The following is a 24442-nucleotide window of genomic DNA, read 5'->3' on the forward strand; positions in this document are numbered from 1 at the left end:
GATTTTTTACAGAGAGGAAGGGAGAGAGATAGACAGTTAGAAACATCGATGGGAGAGAGACATCGATCAGCTGCCTCCTGCACATCTCCCACTGGGGATGTGCCCGCAACCCAGGTACATGCCCTTGACCGGAATCGAACCTGGGACCTTTCAGTCCGCAGGCCGACGCTCTATCCACTGAGCCAAACCGGTTTCGGCATATTTTCTTGAATGTTAATAATATTCACATCAGGGAATTTTTAATCTGTTGTAGTATTTTTTAAAATATATTTTTATTGATTTTTTACAGAGAGAAAGGTAGAGGGATAGAGAGTTAGAAGCATCGATGGGAGAGAAACATCAATCAGCTGCCTCCTGCACACCCCGTACTGGGGATGTGCCCACAACCAAGGTACATGCCCTTGACCAGACTCAAACCTGGGACCCTTGAGTCCGCAGGCCGACGCTCTATCCACTAAGCCAAACCGGCTAGGGCTGATGTAGTATTTTTAATATATCTTTAAAACTATGTTTAGTAAAAATTTTATCAAATCTATTGACTTTTTTATAGCTTTTATGCAATTTGGAGATTATACATTTTAGGTGTACAATATATAATTACTGACTCAAATTCTACATATAAGAGTTTGTACTTTTAGAAATTATCTGAAATGTACAGGATTCTGCTAAGCAACAAATAAAACGGTGATTTTTCTGTCAGGATTAGTCTTAGTACAGATTATACTTCTCACTCCCAGGAAAGGAAAGGGTAGGGAACAATGAGGACAGATTTTTATCTGATTCTTCATTTTCAGAACCATGTTTGGAAATAAACTAATGCAGAAATGTCTGGCTCTAATGAGGAATACACAAAAATAAGTTGTGGATTTGGAACTTGCATATTCCTGAGTAAGCTCTCAGTGATTCTAATCTAATAGGATCTAGGGTGGAGGATGGGCCTTTAATTTTAAGAAATACACAAATAGATCTAATGTTCATTCTTGTTTGAAAGCCACTGACTTATTTATTAAGTATAATAAAAATTTATAAGATCAAATTATTCTAAATTTAAACATAAAATTTTGTGGCAGAAACAGCCAAATGAATTTAATATAATATCAGAATCTGATTACTTAATATATGTCGAATACAGCAAAATCAATTTAGACCACCTTCAAATAAGTCAATAGAAATGGCTAAATGCCAAATTTATTTTCAATAGTGACCTAAACATAGGGCACATATGCGCACCACTGAGATGTTAGGAATGAAAAGAAAATTCTCAAATAATATTCCCTTCCCCGCCCCAGAGCAACAACTATAAAGAGAACACCTTATATTAACATATTTCTCATGCCCTGAATTTCAGTATGAATTGAACCAATTACACTTAATCTCCTATGACATTTGATGGGAAATCAATTAATAGAAAATACAGAGGTGATTTTATTTAAAATTCCTTCTCTACCCAGAATATCCACTAATATATAATATGGAGTAAATAGCATCTAAAAGTTGGTCTCATGGATATGCATATATGTACACAAGTTCTTTAGGTGATATGCATAACCGATGGACACAGACAATAGTGTGGTGAAGGCCTAGGGAGGGGGAGGGGGGAAGGCTAGAAGGGACCAATGGGGGAAAAGGGGGGCCTATGTAGTACTTTCAACAATAAAGATTTAAAAGTAAATAAAAAAGTTGGTCTCATGGAGAATAAGTTAACTCTTTTTAGCTCTCTTTTCTGACCTCTCTTTTCCAGAGTCTTTCTGAAAATTCTCCTATATTTCTTATGGGGCATCAGCAGTAACTAATTAATTTCTTGGAAGAGAAATGTGGCAGTAACTGTTTGTAGCCTAATAATACTTGTTTCCTCATTCTTTCTTATTAAAAAAAAACACATATTTTTATCCTGGAAAGAAATGAACTCAACTGAATATTATGGTTCTTTCCCTCCACTATTGGAGGCCTGTATATGACAAATTTCTAATCAATGGGACCTAGTTGAAAATCTATGAATTGTTTCTGTAGAAGCCTTTGATTTTCTGGCAAATAAAACAAGATTCAGTGGGTCCCACCCTTCTTCCTGCCTTGTGTTGAGCATAGAGTCTGAGCTGCAATCACCTTACTATGCAGGAACCAAATTTCCCTAATCTAGAGGGAAAGGTCCTTGCTATGAGAAATGTAGCTTCCTTCATCCTTCTGTCCTCAGCCAGGCTAGTACATACTGAATCAAAAGCTTTAGAATTTAGAGAGTGTGACTCTGTTTAAACTAGGTTAATATCATATAGGTGCCCCAGAACACTTATTTCCCAACCCCACCCAATTACTTGGCCATTGGGATAGAGGCAGCAAGCAGCAAGGGCCAAGCAGTTGTTGTTGTTGTTCTACGTTTTGTCTTTTTTTTTGGAGGGGGGGGGCAGGAATTTCCTAATCTCCTGACACATTATTTCTCCCTTTCAAATTTTTACTCTTTCATATACCCCGACATATATATGGACAGTTAAAAAAGAAAGAAGAAGAAAAGGAAGTAAAAACAGCTGTTTAACAGATGTGCATGGTTTTATCAGAAGCCTAATAAAAATGACAATAAAGGTCAGGAAAATAATATGCAATATTTAATTATCAAAATGCAATTGCTATGATTAAAAATAATATTATTCTTGTTCATGAACATGACCTTTACTTTCCATCCTTTTGTGAGGCTCTGCTTCATATATACACACAGTCTCTATACTTATTCAAACATATCAAAGATATAACACTGCTACTACTGCCAATTATAGTTTTACACATTCCTTTTTTGGTTTAGTGTTTAATTCAACCACTTCAACATCCCAGGTAAATAAAAACAATAAATCTCACAAGTTCAAAAATTAGGGGCAAATTTTTATGTAAATTATAAATAACAATTCTAACTGGACTTTATAAAAATATTCAGAAGACAGCTGGCAATTTCAAAAATACAATCAGTAAAATCACAAGGCTATTAAAGAAACAACTGAATAAACTACACTGATATTACCCAGAATGCCAAATGCTCTGACCAGAAGTTTTTGGCTGAGATGGATTTTGGTTGAGCAGAGGAGTGAGTGAACCCTTTTTCAATATAAGACCCAATGCCAATATCTCTGACAGAATATCAGTATTGTTTGTGTTGCAAAGTGTCTGTAACACAGGAATTGTTTGAGGACTCAGAATGTTGATATCTTATTGGAGAACACAGGAATAAAAGAAGAAAACTAGGATTGATCTGACATCTGAAAAATCAACTCCTTTTTTTTTTCTTAATGGAAATTTTGCTAAGATTTATGTGTGCTCTGATGAACCAAATTAGAGTTACTTATTATACACTGTTTACTGTACAGGTTGAATTGACACTGGCTGGGAATCATTCCAGCAAGAATTTTACTGAAGTAAACAGTGATAAGAAAACTCTTGATAAAAATCACATCAAAATTATATTGGCATCAAAATACTAGCTTCTAAAAATTATAACTTGAAGCAATGCCATTTTGAAGTACTTAATTGTACACCTTAATCATCCTATCAGGATTTATTTGGTTTATCTCTCCAAAGAGAAAAACATATTTCTATAAATTCACTTTCACTTTAACCATGGAACACAATTGAAGAACATATGACATCTGCACATACTTTTGTTTTTATATGAAGAGAGAAAAGGAAAATCTTCGGTATGGTAAAGGGAGCCAAAAACCAGATTTCCCCCCCTCATTTTGGTAATCACTAACTCAAGAGGGAAACATTGACTTTGTAATAAAACTGTCTTTTTTATTTCCTTCTTAGAGATCATGGGCACCCAGGTAAGAATAAACTGGATTCTCTCCTCCAGGACCATGTGTATAACAAAACATTGGTTTTAACATGTTTATTATATACCAGAGGCCTGGTGCATGAATTCGTGCACGAATTCATACATGGGTGAGGTCCCTTGGCCTGGCTGGTGAACGGAGCTGATTGGGGCTGGCAGGCCAGAGGGACAGACCACCAGTGGTAGGTTGGCTGTGGGAGCACACTGACCACCAGGGCTCAGCTCCTGCATTGAGCATCTGGCCCCTGGTGGTCAGTGTGTGTCACAGTGACCGGTTGACCAGTCATAACAATCGTTTAGACTTTCATATATATATATAGATCAGTTTCTGAGTAAGGCATTACACATGTGTTATATAGTTTAATTGTACAAGAGCAGTGAGGGATTATATATTCCATTCACAAATAAAGAAATTGAAGTCAGTCACAAATAAAGAAATTGAAGTCAGAGGGATCATGCCTATAACATGAGAACTTAGAAAACCCAGTTGGTATTCAATAATCTAGGCCTAGGAGAACTGTGACCCCACCGTCTAAGATTACCCTGAGGGGCCCGAATGCCAGAACACCCAGCGGAGCCCTCTTCCTTCTACAGGCAAATTCAATTAAAACAACCTCACTGTGCGTCCACCAAGCAAAGGGTAGGCTTTGTGAAAACTACTAAGAGCACCCATGGGCAAGAGACCTCTTGGAATACTTCACTAGTGAGTCATTTTCCATAAATCAGAGTGGGTCATTTTCCATAAATCAGATTTTCGAATTTTAACAGACCAGAGGAAGGATTCCAACCTATATTAGTTTCCCATTGTTGCTGCAACAAACGGCCACCGAACAAGGGGCTTAAAACAACAAAAATGCGTATCTTACAGTTCTGGCGGTCAGAAGCCCAAAATAGGTCCCATCAGGCTAAACTCAAGGTCTCATCGGGCTGAGTTTGTTTCTGGAGGCTGCCAACACTTCTTGGATCGGGGCGGCTTCTTCCCCTCATCTCCACAGTCAGCACCCACTCTTCTGCTCCCGATTCACGGTTCAGAGCCCTGTATTACATCGGACACACCTGGGTATCTGGGCTCCTTCCTTAATTGAAGGCCAAATTATTACAGCCTTCCTTCCACCTGAAACCTTAATTCCCTACTGCAATATCACACAATGTAGTCACAAGTTCCAGGGATTAGGATGTGGACATCATGTAGGGACCACCCTTCTGCCCCCCACACCACCACTTTAAATTCAACAATGGAAATCTAAAGTTGTAGTATGGCCAGAAGGTCAAATGTGTTCTAAGCCTCAAATTGCTTGTCTCCAAATTCTAAGCACTGCAAATCAATGAATGACCCTGGCAGGACAGACGCAGTAATCCCTACAAGTCTTCTGGGAATTTCAAAAGCAGCATGAACAAACAGTTTCAATTCTGGTGCCTGAAAATTCTGTGACCTTAAGCAAATCTAAACTTGAATTTCTAGACCTCAGATTCCCCATCTTCAGAATAATAGGATCTGACTAGACATTCCTTCCTGTCATTTCCAGCAGGTAGTCTGTGATCTTCTGAAAGAGAGTGTTTGGGCGAAGGTGTGAAATTCTGAGAAATGTGGGCACTCGTGTCCTGTAATAGAAGAGCATCTACCAAAAAAACCAGGCAATTGATATTTTACTACTTTAAGAAGTATGCAAATCTGATACTGAAAATGTTAGTGCAATCATGAGCAGGACACCTCGTTGTTGTTTTTTTGTTTTTTTTTTTTGTTTTAATAATTTGTAGATGAAGAATAGTTTTAGAAGCATTTTGGTGAAAGTAAAGTAAATACCAGTGAGGATTATGATACGGAGATAATTTTTATGTAATTCACTATTCATTCTATTCATTGTCATAGAAAATAAAAATTTATTAATATATTATAAACAGAAACATAAAAACCTCTTATTTTAGAGTTAAAACAATTACATTGAAATATGATTAATGGGCTGGTGAAAGCAGTGGTCTTAATACAAAAATGTATAAATGACATGGGAAAATAAAAGAATCTCATATTTATGACATTGCTGGTCATATTAAATTAAGATGTATGATTTTATATTATGTTTCATATTTTCAAACCACAATAAAACTCTATTTCCAGTTACTTAAAAGACTAAGCAATGAATAAAATGGATAAAGCAGAAAAGTACTTTCTGATATCAAATATTGCCAATCTTTCTTAAAAATGATATTAATCAAATTTAATCTCTAAATATATGCACTCTTTCTCTTATCTTAAATATAATCATATACATGTAATTCAAACATAATTTGTGGGCGGTGATTTTATAATAGGTCAGAGTTGTTGAAATGCTAAAGAAGACATCTTGTGGCTAGGAAAAAATATATAAACTTCAAGGAAAAGGAGATAGGGAGAGGTAGAAATATAAAACCAGTAAGAAAAGACATTCCAAGATATGTACATTTGGACACTTCTATAATTCCTTTGGTTCCTATTTTTTCCCTTATTTGTAATATATACAATGTTTTTCCTATCTATCAAAATTAAGATTCTATAAAAAATAAACTGATTGAGGGAATTCAAATAACAACTGGAAAAATATAGTTACTCATTATTAAAAAGAGCAAGAATATTCTGGAACGAAAGCTGAAGACATAAGACTCTCACAGAGAATGACTGAGCTGACAATGGGGTAAGAGTGTCATAGGGAGATTGGGGCAGTAATAGGTGATCAGATGTTCTCTGATTGGAGACCTTGGGCTAAAATAAATTAGCAAAAAATTTCATGTAGATAATTAGAGTGTGGTTTAGGTCTGGAATCATTTGGGGAAACATGGAAAGATTGTTTTCCCAAAGAACAACGAGATCCAATAGAGCTAAAACTGAGGTGGAAAAGCCTGAAAAGGCAAATTCTCATTTGTGGCTAGAACCTAAATTGAGAACTAGTGCATAGTTCATACTCAGCAATCCATTGCCCACCTTCATTTTGTACATCTACATACCATTCACTGACTGAAATGACAAAGACTGTGCATTCATTCTGACCAAGCACCTTATAGCTTTGTTGTTTTCTTCTTAGAGGTACCTAAAAATTCAAACAGAAATATTTATTGGATTTCTGTCTGTTCAATGGCATTATATTAGATACTGGACCAAGGAGAGAACACTATAATAGAGTTAGTAGTAAGAATATTGTGTTTTTTATGTAAAGTTTTACATAACTCACTGTCATATAATAAACATTTAATAAATGTTGATAATGATTATGATGATTACTGGATAAGAATTAGAAGGTTTAATGTTCATTTTTGTCCTGCTATGTACTACTTATCTTTTCTTCTACAAGTTATTTAACCTCTCTTTAATCTCAATTCTCACATTTATTAAGTGGTAAAGAGAACTATCTGATATATCCTTATTGGACAAGATTGCTTCTGAAGAGATACAGAAGACAAAATATCTCTAGCTATCTCTCTCTCATCTATCTATCTATCTATCTATCTATCTATCTATCTATCATCTATCTATCTATTTATCTATCAGTGATTTTTGGGAACTCTAAATAATAGTAAAACTCCATATGGCCAAGGCAAAGTCTTGTCTTTACAAAGGATATAAACTAAAAATGGAGATATAAGTCATGTACAAATGCATATAAAATGATGGCAGACTACAAGTGCTGTGAGAAAAGTTCAAAAAAGCTTTATTTTTATTAGCACATTAATGAAGGATTATAGTATAATATTAACATAAGTTGACTCAGTAGACACGGTGGAATGGATCAGAGTGGCTAATATGTAAAAGTTGTCTGTATTACACACAGCATAACCACAGTCATAGCCTTAACCCTGTACTCGGTCACCCCACTCCTACCTGTGACTTTTCATGGTGCCTCAGTTTAAAACCATATCAAAGTCTTGAAAATCAGTCATATATTTCAGCCTAATAGCATTCATTGATGACTAAAATAATTGCTTGAAATGCTGAAAAGAAAATGTTAAAAACTGTTACTGATGCTTATCCTAACAATATAGTATTAGGTATCCTATAGAAGAGGAAAAGTGCTATAAAAATAATAAAAATATGTCATTGATTAAATGTAGAAGAAACCACAGAGGAGTTAAAGTTAAATTTTAGGGAAACCACAAAAAATGATTAGATTACCGAATTCTCTCCCTGGAGAAGCAAAAGAATCCTTGTGACTAGTAAAACTACATCAGGGGAAAGAGGGTGGAGACAATAAAGAAATTTTAAATGGAAAGGAGAGGGGATAGATGACCTTTGATTTTTTTTTTCTATAGCATTCTTGGACACCAAAACTGCTTAGATACAGCAACATTTCTCTGAATTAAGTGTAAATAAATCAGAAACATATGTATTAACATTTTACATTCTGAAAATGACCCAGGTCACCCCTAATGAAATAGGGAAAGTTAGTTGTTAAATTCCAGATATTTGCAATTTAGCAAGATGAGTACAAAGGGCATGTTAATGGCGATAGGTATAGCCGATTAACATCAAAACTAAATGCAAGAAATCTATGCCAACCAGCCTCTGAGGCATCTCTCCACTGTTCCTTATCTGTGCCTTAACCAGTCCATCTCTTTTGAACAAAATATATTCAAGGATGACAAAAACTAATTTTGACATGAAATGCTCCACATTGATATCTGGGATCTATTGTGGCCTCTCAGCAGATTCCTGCTGGACTGAACAGGAAAACTACGTTGATACATAATCCATAGAAAGCCCAAGATAACGTTTTTAATTTACTACTGACAACTGAGAAGATGACGAATGACATCCCATCTTTCTTCCTGGATTTCAAGCGCCAAGGGCATGAGTAGCCACATCACTGAGGGGGAACACACCAAAAATGATCCAAGTTTTAAAACGAGAAAGAAAGGGACAAATGGGTATACCCACCGTGGGCTTTTATCACATTCCTACTGCCCAAGAACAAGTATTCCTTTGGGATGCTAAGATTAAGCCCTTTTTACCATAAAAGGCAGTAGAATGATGTTCCTTACTGCAGTTTTTAGGGTCCTAATCTAATGTGGTCTGAACTGATACTTTAACTTGACATAAAACGTGACCCTGGTCAGTATTAATGCTTTCAACTACTTTACATGGTATATAGTTTAACATTTCTCTTAATATTACCACATTTTCTTTCACAAAAGAATTCAGGTGAACTCCATATATTTAGTAAAATGCACAATGCTTTATTTCAAAGGTAACACTTCTGAAAATTTCAAAGATGTATTTATAAAATGTCAAAATGCCTAACCACAACAAAATGCCTAACAACAACAAAATGCCTAACCACAACAAAATGCCATATTGTCCTTTTTTACCTTATAGTATTATGTTCTCCAATTTACATATTTATTAGTAATGTCTTTGAATCTTGATTACTCAGAAATGTATAAACATCTTTGTGGCTTCTCTGGGGACTATTGATAACATTGATAAAATTTTCTGCCCAAGATGAAAAAAAATCTGAAAATGAATTATGTTGATTATACCTTTTGCTTGTAAAACACCTCAATTCTTAAATAAAATAGGTTCATTTCAGGATTATGACTTTTTGTCAGTTATCCAATTATTTTATGTTTTGAATGTAAAATTTTTATATGCAAAAATTATTTCTAAAACATTTAAGAACCCTTATTTGCTAAAAATCCCTATAGCTTAATTTACTATTTGTATGGACATATATACTAATACTATATGTGTGTATTTTGTGTAGTATAGTATGTAACATATATTACATAATATATACATAATTTAAACATTATATATATATAGGGGTAGGCTAAGGTAGGTTTATAGTTGTTTGAATTAAAAATAATACAATCATCTATATATATAAAAGCCTAAGCAATCGTTAGGATTGAATGACCGGAATGTCCAGAATGACCGGTTGACCAGTTGCTATGATGTGCACTAACCACCAGGGGGCAGATGCTCAATATAGGAACTGAGCCTGGTGGTCAGTGCACTCCCATAGCCAACCTCCTGCAGCCAGCCAACCTCCTGCAGTCCCTCCCCCACCCCCACTGGTCCCTCCCCCAAGCTGGCCAACCTCCCGTGGTCCCTCTCCCTGTCCCTCCCCTCCAGCCGGCAGGCCCCAATTGCCCCAGCCCTGATTGGCCTGGCCCCGATCAGGACGGGGCGAGACAGCCCTGATTGACCCTAATTGCTGGCCAGGCCTAGGGACCCCACCCATGCACGAATTCGTGCACTGGACCTCTAGTTAATAAATAAAAATATAAGAATAAACTATTTCACATACTCACAACTGCAACCTACTTTTGTCCACCCTTGAACATTATATGCATGTATATACATATAATATTCACATTATACATACTAGATAATATAGAATCACATTGTTATATGTAAAAGGCTAATATGCAAAATGTCCCCTCAGGAGTTTGACCAGGAGCCAGGAGTTTGATTGCTCACTCTGATATGCACTGACCACCAGGGAGTGGCACAGAACATGGTGGTGACCAGCAGCGGCAGTGGGGTGCTAGGGAGTGAGGGAAGGTGGAGACTAGGAACCTGATTGGCCCTGACCACTGGCCAGGACTAGGGACCCTACCGGTGAACAAATTTCATGCACTGGGCCTCTAGTATGTATATAATTTTCCTATGCTTTAGAACAATTTTCTTTTTTTCTATGAATAATTATAAATTATCAGATTTATTATAAAAATAGTAAAAAATTCAATAAACTTTGATAACTATACTTTTAGGCCTTGCAGATGTAATACATTAGAGGTTGTAGGTGATGTCACATACTCCAATGTTTAATCTTTCATCATTTGATTGATTGTTAACTGTACCTTGAAAAGATGAAATCAGATACACTTAAGTAAATATCTCTTTACTGCATTTCCAAATGTACAGAGAAAAAAACAACCCAACTCAAGTCACAGTTTGTGAAAATGCCTTTAAAATAAAATAGAAAATAACAGTTTATAATGTTTGGAAACTTTTTAGAAGTTTTGTTTCCAGTATTTTATTTTACTTGTTGACCTCTGTCCAACACAAACTAGAGTCACAAAAAATCTGATGATTTTCCACCAAATGAATTCAAAGCTTGCAAAAAACCTGATAATAATGGGAACAATATTTTGCTATCTCCCCCTCCTGCTTAGGTCCCTAAAGAGGAAAACTATAAAAATAAATAGTGGTCCACCCAAAAGGCAGAAGCAGAAACATGACAGGCCTTGTGGTATTTTTTCCTGAATGGCTCATGTGATTTTTTGGAGAGTGTTTTTATAGGCTAAATTACAGAATCATAGGATCATGGAATTTTTAAAACTGGAAGTAATCTTAGCAATCACTAGGGTGCTGTTTAGAAAACTCTCTCTTGAATTTTCAGAATGATACCCAAAATAGAAGAGCATCCTCTCTAAGAACAGCCTCTCTCCAAAGGCTGCTTCCTATATGTGCTGGGTACCTGGCACCACACAGCTTCGCTACATTGTGGTCTGGTACAGCGAGGATAAGGTTGGCTTCTCTAGGAGTCCATCCAAGGAGGCTCAGCGATGGGAGTTAAAGGGGTTCCCAGACTGACATGTTTATCTAACCACATCCAGATATTATTACCGGGATACGTTTCCAGTAGAAGAATGCATGGCACTAACTAAAATCTGAATTATTCAGAAACTTTAGCCTAGCTTATCATCTCTAAACTCGTAGCATAATATGTTAATAGGTTATACTATTATTTTAAGGGAGAGTTTATGTGTAACATTTCTGTGACCCAGATAAAACTTAGCATTTCATATAGTAGAGACTAGATACTTGTATTTTATATTGTTTTAATATTTTCAGTCTCATCTGTCTTGAAAAGAAAAATTAAACAAAATAAACCTCTAAAACATCAAATGGGCATTTGCATTTTGTTTTGTATTTTAGTAGAATTATTAGAGAAATTTAATTGTGCGTAAAGAAGATTTTCTTACCTAAGCCTCACAAAAATCTAGTTTATAAGTGAGAAGATCATCCAGAGAGGGACAATAACTTGACACAATTTGCACAACGGTTAAGGCACAGCACTGAGCTTCACACCCAGACATGCCTGTTAAAGCCCCCCTGTGAGGAATGACAGAAATCCAAAAGGATTTGTATATTAATTCACCCATTTTTTAGAGGTGGGATATAATTCTTGGAAAAGTTCTTGTATAAAAAGGAAAATTATAAACTGTAATTTAAAATTTGGAATGATTTAAACCTGTAATCTAATCGTAAAAGAAAACAAAACAAAATCATTTTTCTTAGAAATCTCCCTTTCACCCTTACTCGGAATGTCCTCATATTAAAAAAGAAACACTAAAGTCCTTGCAATAAAAACAATACCTGAAAAACTTGCTTCTGAGGATGCCACTGAATTTGTTTCTCTCAGTCTCTCTTTTAAGTTTGAGTATATGTGGTTGGAATGGCCACCCATGGAGAGGCATAGGCTTAGATAGGCCTTGGTCTCGCCTGCTTTCAAATAGGTGCCGTAGTCTACAGCTTTGTACGTTCCCTCAACTCTTTCAAGCTTGCACAAATTTGGTAAATTATTTCAAAGTCCTTTTTCAATTTCTATTCTTAACATGATGATCTTTTGCCTCTCAAGCATTCTATTAAACACTTACACGTATTCTCTGAATTCCATTTCCTTTCCACTGAGAACTGCAGATAAAACCACACAATACAATATACAGATGATATACGATAGAATTGTAGCCCTGAAACCTATATGATTTCATTAACTAATGCCACATCAACACATTTAAATAACTAAATAAGCTTTAATCTTATAGATTAGACAATTTTAAATAGATTTCACCAACAGCTGCCACTAAAAGTCTATTCTCTTTTTTTTCTCTTCCACTAGGTATTTTTTTCCTAGCTTTATGGGGGATTTATAAGGTCACTGGATACTATTAAGTTTATTTAGCTATATTGGGTTTTTCATTCGGAAAAAAGAAAGCTTTCCACTGAAAATAAATCAAAATATTGAGTGAACTGATGAAGTTCCAAAATTATTTTTAAGTAATATTTAGCTGCCAAAATTGATGGAACTTATCAGCCTGCACTTTTTTTAGTGCAAGGGAATTTCCAATGTTTGAATCAACTTTTTAAAAATTCTTCATCCAAAAATGTTTTTATTGATTTTTGTTGTTGTTGCTTAGAGAGAGGAAGGGAGAGAGAGAAATACTGATATGAGAGAGAAACATCATTGTTTCCCATATGCACCCTGACCAGGGATCAAACCTGAAACCTTTTTTGTTTATGGGATGATGCTACAACCAACTGAGTCACCTGGCCAGGGCTTTTGCACCACCTTTCAAACTAAATTATTTGGTTCTGTCTGTGTAAAACAATTTTTAAAAATATTATGTTTCTTTGGCTACTTTTTATTCTGACTGGCAAAAATTGCAATTAGCATATTAAATATTATTAAAAAGAAAATAAACAATGGGAGAAATGATTACATTTGAACTCAGTTCTGTTATAGTATGTTTCATTCAATGCCTTTGAATTAAGTTAGAACTCATTAGCAGTAATCAACAACAAAGACTCATAATTTTAATATGTATTAGTTCTATCTCATTAACAAAGTACTAGTATTTAATAAACCATATTGTACTATGAAGATGCAAAAACATTATTGATCTACATTTATTAAATCTGATTAATACTTCTTATAAAGGGTTCCATTATAGTTACTGATATCCTATATAATAAAAGCCTAATGTGCAAATTGTTCCCTCGGGCAGTCATTAGACTGGGAGTTTGACTGTTTGCTGTGATGCGCACTGACCACCAGGGGGCAGCGTGGAACATGATGGGTGTCAGTGATGTGGTGTTGACAGCTGGTGTCAGTGGAGGCACTGAAGGATCCGGCCCTGATCTGTTGCCCTATAGGCAGGATGGTGGAGCAGGTGAGGGGGCAGTGCCAGGCCAAGGCGGGGTGCCAGACAGGGCTGTGAGGCTGGGGGCACAAGGTGGGGCCCAATCTCTGCAGGCCAACCCGAGAGACCCCACCCATGCACAAATTTGTGCATGGGGCCTCTAGTAATTACATAAGAGGAAAAAATATTTACATTCCATTTTATAGGAAGTAAGAAGTACATATAATTTTATAGGAAAATATTCTTGTTATTTAAATAACCCTCCATCTCAACTCCAAAATTGTCGGATTTTATATATTTGCTAAAGAATTCAATTTAATTTTATTAAGCTTCACCTCTGCTTTTTAAACACAGAGCCCCTTTCTTAACTGAACCATTTCTGTCTGCTGCCTACAGAATTATTCACTCACTCCTCTATGTTACATCTGGCAGTACATTTTTCCATTTGAGGTGATACCCTATTATTTTGTAATTTTATTGATATCTGCCTTCTCTTTTAAAATAATGAGTTCCTAAATGGAAGTTCAATTTTGTTTCATCTTTTCATGTTCTCTATTTGACACTTTATTTAGCACATAGAAGATAAATTTCCACATAAGATGTGAATTTCCACCAGCCAATAAATTTCATGAGGACAGACCTTTCATTGTTTCTTCATTGACTTATCATGATCACCTAGAAAATGCCTGGAACATAGGAAATATTCAATAAAGAAATATTCATTGAGCCCAGCCAGTGTGGCTCAGTAGTTGAGCATCGAACTATGGACCAGGAGGTCAGGGTTCGATTCCCTGTTAGGTCACATGCCTGTGTTGCAGACTCAATCCCAGTGTGGGGCATGCAGGAGACAGCTGGTAAAAGATTCTCTCTCATCATTGATGTTTCTATCATTCTCTCCCTCTTCCATCCTCTCTGAAATCAATAAAAATATATTTTCTAAAAAAAGAAATATTCATTAAAGTTATGAAATTTTATTTTATTTGATTAGTTATATAGTTTGTTTAATTTCTGATTATTTAATTTGAATTATCCTAAAGTATCTAATCATGAAAGTTATTTGCCTATTATTTACTATTAATTGTATTAGTGTATAAAATATTTTCTGACTTTCAGTTTATACCTAAAAACACATTTTATTCATCAAAATAAAAAAGAAAGAATCAGATTTGCAACATCAAATTGTAACCTATGCCTGACCTCTGACAGGATCAATATCTGACAGGACCAGCATCTAACACGTGCATTACATCTCCCAAATCTGGAACTCTCATCAGAGCTTTAACTAAACGGTATTTGAATCTTAGCACTGAAAATGGGGTGGAAACTTTGCTGTACAGTCTCACTCATGATATTTCTGGCACTACTTAGGCCCTTTCATGCCAAATAATTGCAAGAGGTCACATTAGATTTCAGAAGTATTATCTCTTGCCAGGAACAGGAAGATAAGTGGACATGATGAAACTCTCACAGGTTCACAATAATTACAACAATATATTTTTCAGCCCTCTCTTTGGAAATCTCCTGTTTCCTATCTATAATTTAATTGCTTCATTCATATCGAATTAAATGTGGACTAGTAAAATATAACTTATTGTTTATTTAAAAGAGCACTGAATTGTGAAAATCAAGAGACTCAATCATTAACAAGCTGTGTGTCTTTGACAGTCACCTCTGTTCTCTTATTCTTAGGAACGCAAACAGAAAACAGGAGACTGAGCAGTATGATGTCTGAAGTCCCTTCAAACTCTAAGATTCTATGATCCTTTTAACTTACCTCCTTTGACATTTTCCAATTAACACCCATATAATTATACTTCATGCTCTTTCTTTAGCTTGGAATACTCTACCATCTTTCCTTGACTTTTCAAATCTTGATGATTTTTCAAGACCCAGCTTACTTCACATTTCCAACAAGCTTTCTCACGTTCACATTGATTTTTTCTTCCTTCTGATCACTTATGTCATTCTGTGAGGATATATATTAAAAGCCATATTAATATACTATATGGTTGGATGTTAGTTTTTCATATTTAACAATATTGCACAGATATTAGTCTTATGTCTCCAAGTAGATTATTATGTTTTTGTAGAAGAGACAATGGCTATCCTTCTTTTGTATGCCCTATGACATTTAGTAGTATTCTGAGTATCCATTAAGTTTTGTTGTTGTTGTTTTAAGAATTATTTGATTGACTACTTAACTGATTTTAAAAGAAAACCTGTAATATTTGTGCAATTAAAAAACCCCCCACAAAATAGCTTTTTGCATAAGATCTTAAGCAAAGCATTCCATTGGTAATGCTGGTATTAGAAGTGTCGTCTATGATCTGATTCATATACCTTGCTGTTTTTGAGAATCAGGTTTGTGTACGGAAGAGGAAAAGGCTTTTGGTGAGAATCTGTGTCTGCTCAAATAGTAGGAAATTAGACCCTCCCAGATGATTCATTTTTACTAAAATGTATTTTTTATAAGGCGTCAAGAGTAAGAAAGGGAACATGACTGGGGAGAACCAGATTTTAACACCAGCTTCATCAGGAAGTCCCTGGATAACAAAACTAACATGTATGTCTATGCTCAGTTTTCCTATTACATGTTCTATTCAGTATTGTTCTCCTGACTTACTTCACAGATTAGTTTAAGATAAAATGAGAATATTTTTTTAAAAAGCTTTGAAACATATAAGCAATAATAAAATGCTAGAACATTACTACTTTAGCTTCCTTTTTTATCCTCAGTTCAACTGTGTCTTCCTTATCAATCACACTTGTTAGGTTTTTTTCTAAATTAGGTAGAAGAAAATCCAATAGGAAAATTGATACATGAAACTGGGACTTTACTTTCCACTGAAAATAGAAACAACCAGAGCAATGGGCGTGAGACACCTCTGCCATAAAATAACTTGAATTTTAAAGATAATTTTTCTATTTTCTGAAAAAATATTCCCCCCCCAAATGTCTCTAATATAGTGTACTTTTAATTTTTGGAACATAAAACATGACTTTTCTACAATGGATAAATTTGCTGAACAATATGCCTGGAGCACATGAGCCAATGGTAGCACATATTATTTCTTTTTTTTTCTTCTATTGTTGACAGTATTACAGGTGTCCCCTGATTCCCCCCTCCGCTTTACTCCCCTTCTAGCAGACTCTGCTCCTCTCCAGGCCTTCACCACACTATTGTCTGTGTCCATGGGTTATGTATATCAGTATATAAGTTCTTTGGATAATCTTTTCCCATTTCTCCCATCCTCCGTTCTAAGATATGTCTAAGATATGTAAAATTATTATCTTTACTTAGTTGAAAACAAAATTAATTTTCAGGAAGATTGCTACTCACCCAAAGTCCACATAGAAAGCAAAAGTACAAGTCAGTAATAAAATCCAGGTCTCTTTGAATCCAAAGTAGATGCTCTTAACCCTAATCCATTCTGCCTTTGTGGTTTTTAATTCTTATTCTTTGTAGAAATCCATGATTATTTTTGGAAATAAATTTCACACTCGCTACAATCAGAATAAACATTTTAACTTACTTATACTTTGCCTTCATATCAACATTTAAGCTATCTTATATAACAAAGAGCTAATATGCAAATAGTCATCACACCCTCACACCCTCGCACTGGAACTGCTCAGACACTCAACACTGGGGAGAAAGGTATGGGGCCAGGCACTAAAAAGTCATTTGGTATCCTGGATTACATCCTGGAACAGAAAAACGACAATAGTGGAAACGGGTGAAATTTGAATAAAGTATGTTGTTTACTTAATAGTATTACCAAGGTTAGTGGTTTGGTTTTGACATAAGCACCATAGTATATACAGTATTTTGTTAACATTAAGAAAAGTTTATTCAGTGAGAGGTGTTCAGAAACTCCCCCGACTATCTTTGTAGTTTCCCTGTGTACTTCAAGATATTTTTAAAGTTTAAAATTAAAAAATGCTTTATTGAGTATGTAGTATATGCTATACTGTGCTCAGGAGTACTCAAGAGAGAAAAATTAACTCAGCTTCTCAGTTGGTAGCAGCATAAATAATACTTCTTCTCTATTAGAACATAATTCTACATACTCTCAAAGTTAGACTTGTAAAAATTTTCACTTTTTCAAAAATAATTTATACATGGGATTTTTTCTTAGGCTTGTTTATAATGCCATCTATCATTTTTCATTAGAAAATTTAAATCATAATATGCTCCTCAAATATTCAATTACATTTGCTACATTTGACAGAGTTATAAAAACTAATGTAGTAATTGTTTCGATAAAAGGTTTATGTTAATATTCATAAACATTGTATACTTGAGAGAATAATTATAAATCAATTATATGATGTGCTTTTGTAACTAATCATTTAGAAACCCATTAAGACTAGGTTCTGAGAACAGATGCAATGCTGTGCATGTCACTGTATGTTAGGGTACTATAAATAAAGGATTGGAAAGGCTCTATGAACATTTAACTACATTTAAACCAAAACCCTACAGTCCATTTTCTATCAGTAAAATACCTAGGAGTTTACACTTGTAGTTTTAAGAAATCCAGATGGACCATATTACCGTTTGGCTTCCTTGAATAGTATGACAACATGACCTGTTCTCACAAACGTATACAGTTTTATGTTAGTGTTAAGTGCTGCAATATCTCTAGGCTTTTAAGTTAATTCAACCTGTTCAAAAAAAGAATATTCTGTTTTGCTGTCATATGAAAATTGTTTTGACTGATCATGACACTGGACAATCAATAGTATCATGATGCCACCTCAGATAAGTGAAGGTGACTTTTTGACACACCATCAGAAGGATATAGACTTTCGCTTGTTTTCTTGGCAGCGGTAGTAAATTTGACTCAATCCATCCACATTTTGTTTTCCAGTCCTTCATGTGACCTGTGTTTTCCAGGTGCATTTTAGATGTCACAGTTTCAGAAACAGTAAATCCAGCTATAATGAAGTAATAAAATTTGTTTTTCGTTCACCACCCCCTGCTTTCTGTCCATGTTACCATCTTGCTTCCTCAACCTTTAGATATTCTCTCAAGAAATGTCCTGAGGATTGGAGCTGGTGACTGCATTTACATTTCATAACAAACAAAAACATGTCAGCTTCCCCGGTGGAATTTTCTTTTTTGGCAGTTAAAAATCTATTCAAGAAAAGGATACAAACATGTACCTCTATTATATTAGGTACAAATAGGCGGATTGTTAGCTCTGCTTTTAAGGAAGAATAGTTCTACTTGCTACCTTGACATGAACAGTATGTAGGGATGCTTATATCCAAGTTTGCTGGAAATAAATTCAGTTTGCACCTGTTATCCTGGGATAATTAGAAACAGAATCCCATTTCATTCTCAAAAATGTCCCAATTTGGATATTAAATTATGTAGTTATTTAACCATATGGAAGGCCTTGCCCACAAAAGGACCCAGATTAGCTCACAAGAGGATATAGGGAGGAACATATGCATGAATAGAAAAATAAATTGATGTGAGTACTTTTTAGTTCTTCTTTTCAAATATTTAATGATCCCACTATAATCATTAAATTAAGTTAGAATATTTTTTAAATCTTTACTTGTCTTTCATTACCGTAAGTGAAAGGAAGGGTAAATTCAATGTCACACATCAGAAAAGGCAAGTCAGCATAGATTTCTGGTAAAGAAAAATATCGAATTTCTGATATCTGTTTCAAATATTTATAGGTGAGATGAACATGGAGATGATAGCCAAAAAGACTGAGTTTGGCTCAAGATCCAAGCCCTAGTATAAAACTAAAAATTGTAGTTGTTCCAACAAGACAGAAAAGCTTTATCTATTCCAAAGAAATTGATTGATATTATATTTGTCATTATTTTAAAAAATGTATTTTTATTAAAAAAGAATGGTCAGAAACATATAGACCCAATTAACAAAATCCTTAGAGAAGTGGAATGTTTCAGAAATTCTGTAATAAAATATACTTTCAAAACATCTGTTTTTTGTTCACTGGTTCTAATTACATTCACAACACAAGTCATATTTTTGCTGAAAATCCGTGACATAGCAGCTGATAATCTCCACCACTGTAGTTGCTATGGTGTCTTTTCATTGAGTTTTTTCTCAGTTTTCAGGTATTGCTCTTTATATGAATACAATTACACTAGGTGATATATTTGTAATTGAGAAAAAATCATGTAGATAAAGATTCAGTTATTTTGTGTTTAAACTTCATGACAAGGCAAGCCTCTAAAATATCATAATAATTTTAAAGATAATACTACACACTGTTATGACATAGAGCAAAAGAGGAAAAGGGTATCTATTTTCATTTAGATCCACATCAGCAATAAACATACCTGAAATGATGTTTCTTAATCATGAAAATAAAAATCAGTAATCAGAAGAGCTTTTTTCCTATGTATTGCTGATAACCCATTATAAATAGATGTAAGTCATAGGCAATAAAACAGAAGTTCTTGAGCCAGATCTAGTGATTTATTTTTTAAAGACCATTCAATATACTCTTTAAAATAGGAGCTTTTATATAAATGTATAAATTTTAGTTGTGTTTTTTTAAATTTAAAGCCCTCTTTAGATAGGATGTGCTTTCTTCAATTTAAAAGAATGCTTTAAACTTCTCACTATTCTTGTGCTTGATCCTTTGCCTTTCTATATAGTTCATCTGCCCGTGCTAACTGTACTCAGTTGCCACTCAGCTTAGTGCCCTTTTGGTCCAGCATTGGATGCAACACTTTTTAAAAAATTACTTTTCCTTACTTTCTTACAACAACAGAGTCTGAAAAACTTAAAATCTACTTTTCCATAGTTTCTCAGAACTAAAGTTCTGGATGTGACTTTAGTTCTGGCAATGCATAAACTTAGATTAGTTTTAGAAGGCAGAGATGAGGTGTTTCTGTTTCCAACAGTGTCCTTGGAGATGTGTGTGGTTAGTAGAAGTTACATTGGTGGAGCCAGCATTCCATTATCTGGTAACCTGCTGCCAGGGACAGTTGTAGTAGCCTAGATGTTGGCAAGAGGAACTGAGCCCTGGACTGCCACTATGTACTGACTATTGCAATAACAGTACCCTGAGTCTAGCTTCTCCAGTTATTTCATGTAAGGGAACATCTAATTCTCTAAAATCAGTAATTTCTATTGTTTGAAATAACTAGAAAAATTTATATTCCATCTTGATATTGTCTGTTTAAGAGATCCCTAGTCTGTATTGAAAAAAAAAGTACTTTTAGCTGACCTTTATTTGGGAGATTCACTAGAATTATCATTCTCAGTTGTGTCAATGTAAAAATGTAACAGAATGTTTTCGATGCAATACTGCTCCAATATCTATTACTAGAGGCCCGGTGCATGAAATTCATGCACTGGTGTGTGTGTGTGTGTGGGGGGGTACCTCAGCCCGGCCTGTGGCCTCTCACAGTCTGGGACCCCTCGGGGGATGTCCAACTGCTGGCTTGTGGATGGATGGCCTTCTGCTGCTGCACAGCCTGCTGCTTGAGCTTCAGCAGCTGCTGCACGTGCACGGGCTGGGCCACCATGGTCTGTCCTGTGAACACCATCGAGTGAGTGAGTCAAACATGGAGGCACGCCCACCCTGAGTTCCCTGTGCTTCCCTGAGTCACTGAGTTGTTCAGACTGACAACCTTCTACAGAGAACAGCATCGGGATTGGGCCTAAGCCAGCAGTCAGACATCCCTCTTGCAGTCTGGGACCCCTCGGGGGATGTGGCAGTGTGCCAAGTGGCAGGTGGCCAGGGAGGAGCCCAAATCGGGGCCGGGTGCCATGCTGCTCACACTCATCCCAGCCCACTTTACCTGTTGCTGCTGCTTGGTAGTGCTGCCATGGAGTCAGGAGAGGCTCTGCTGTGGCAGCTGCACTCGTCAGCCGTGACCCCAGCTTCTGGCTGAGCAGCGCTCCCCCTATGGGAGCACACTGACCACCAGGGGGCAGCTCCTGAGTTGAGCGTCTGCCTCCTGGTGGTCAGTGTGCATTATAGCGACCGGTCATTCCGGTTGTTCCACAAATGCTTTTGAGTAAAGGCAAGCGATTTAAATGATAGGGAACTCATACAACTTAAAAGGAAGACAAATAATTCAACTTAAAAAGGGGCAAAGGACCTAAATAGACACTTCTCCAAAGTGGACATATAGGTAGCCAAGAGACATATGAAAAAATGTTCAATTTCACTAATCATCAGAGAGATTCAAATTAAAATGACAATGAAGTATAATCTCACACCTGTTAACAAATCAACAAATGACAAGTGCTGGCAAGGATGAGGAGAAAAGGAAACCCTAGTACACTGCTGGTGGGGATGCAAACTGGTACAACCATTATGGAAAATAGTATGGAGTTGTCTCAAAAAATTAAATATGGAACTGCTATTTGACCCAGCAATTCCACTTCTGGGAATATATCCTAAGAAATAAGAAACACCAATCAGAAAGAATGTATGCATCCCTATGTTCATAGCAGCACAGTTTACAATAGCTAAGATCTGGAAACAGCCCAAGTGCCCATCAGTAGATGAGTGGATAAAAATGCTGTGGTACATTTATACTATGGAACACTATGCAGCAGTAAAAAAAGAAAGATCTCTTACCCTTTGAGAGAGCATGGAGGAACCTGGAGAGTATCATGCTAAGTGAAATAAGCCAGTCAGAGAAAGACAGGTATCACATGATCTCACCCTCCCCAAAAGAGAGGGGATCTCATTGTGTTTAAAGAAAAAGTCTGGACTCATTTAGTTAATCAGTAGTAAGGCCCATTCTGAAGCAAAGATATTAAGGCTTAATGACTGTATCCTCAAATCTGCCACAGATACTCTAACATGTCATGTATGCTTTTGGAGAAATGGCTGAAAATATAGGGCTCAATTGAACATTATGAGATTCCATTTCAAACTCTCAAGGTGTTGATCTACAAAGGCTTCCATATATTGTCCACATCGGTGAAGATGGAGGGAGATATTGGCTTGCTGCTAGTCCAGCTAATTGTTACTGGAGTCAGTTTTCATATTTAAACCCTATACTGTGGAGTGGTTCCTATTGGTTCCATTATGTCTTTGCCTAGAGAACTAGGAATTTTTCCCCAAATTCTCTCCTTGAACACTTGTCGGCCAATGATTTAAATGCCTCACTTAAATACTTACATTGCCAGTAGTCTAATTTCAGTCCACGTGACTTCTTTCCGACCCCAACAGGAGTCTCATGTTGGCCTCCTACCCACGTGTCTCCGCAACATGACATACCTCTAGCAGATTAATGATCCCACTGCTAAAGAATTCCACTGAATTTCTTTCGTCCTCAAACATGAACACTGGCACTCTAGAATGCAGGATGGAAGTGTTTATGAGTTAGTGTTTGCAACTTAAAAATGCTTATGTCAAAAGCTATTTCCCCCATAGAATTAATGATACAAGAACCCCATTCATTTCCAGGGTGCTGACAGCAGTAACCAGAGGTTTGTCTCTATAATGACATTAGGAGACACCGAAGCATAAAGCTCTTCACCCCACAAAGAGAAAAACTTACTGTCATATGTGGCATACTCAGGATATAAACACTGCTGCCTGGTAGCATCATAGAGGGAAGGTCATGAAGCCAATATTCTCTAGTTCTGTGTGCCCTGAAAAAGGTCAATAGGTCAGCTGGAGATCTTTTTTGTATGATTTCCAGACATCTAAGCTTTTAAAAAAGGAAGCCTCTCTGACATTTAAGACAGTATCACACATGGCAAACAACTAAGCTTAAAATTGCAGCAGAGATACATGTAATTCAGCACAAATACAATGAAAAATACAGGGACTTTGTTGGAGAAGATGGATTTTATTCTCCTCTGGTAGGGATTTACTCATCTGGTCAGATCAGGGTGTTGTGCTGGCACTGTGGAATGGCACTCCTGTCCAATGGTGGCACAACTTCTTCTGAGAAGTTATGTCCATATGTTGACTGGAGCTTTAAATAATAAACATGTGTCAAGGCCCATAGGGGCAGACCAAACATTGCACATCAGAATTCACATATGAGAATTAAAAAGCTTCTCGACTGTGAATTTTGCTAGTTGCTATCCTCGAAGTCTAAGAGCTGTTTCCCACACTTCAGTACACTTACCTGTCTCCATGCACCTGGTCCTGCTCAAACCCAAGCATCAGATCAGTATGTATTAGCTTATTAGACACACATTATCATGTATTATTTGCCAGTATGTAATTCTGTACAGACAACGATAAGCAGGAACTTCCTTTGCTATCAAGAAATTCATATTTAACTGAGAGAAAGAGAAAGAAATGTTAGCACACAATTGCAATGCACTGTAACACATGCAGTTTCAGACAGGGTTGTGATTAAGTCTTATTGGGGAAGATCAGCAAGTATGGTAGGCAATATTCCTCGTGCTTCTGTACATTTACAGATCTTGCAGTTAGGTTGAGCCATATGACTACGCCTGTTTACAGACTGTATATCACTTAAAAGACAATTTCCATCCTCTCTTTCTCTTTGCTAATAACCAAGAAGGCATTAGGGAGATTCCAGAGCCACAGTAAAGAGGGAGCCTGAAACTCTGAGTCTACTTGATGGAGAAGTCGTGATGAGATTGAGAATTAAACCACTGAGGGTTTTGTTGTTGTTGTTGTTTTTTAGGGAGGGGGGAGAAGAGAGAAACATTGATGTGAAAGCGAAATATCAGCTGCCTCCTGCACACCCCTACTGGGAATTAAACTGAAACCTTTCAGTACAAAGTAC

Source organism: Myotis lucifugus, unplaced genomic scaffold (assembly GCF_000147115.1).
Source record: "Myotis lucifugus unplaced genomic scaffold, Myoluc2.0 scaffold_51, whole genome shotgun sequence".
Classification (NCBI taxonomy): Eukaryota; Metazoa; Chordata; class Mammalia; order Chiroptera; family Vespertilionidae; genus Myotis; species Myotis lucifugus.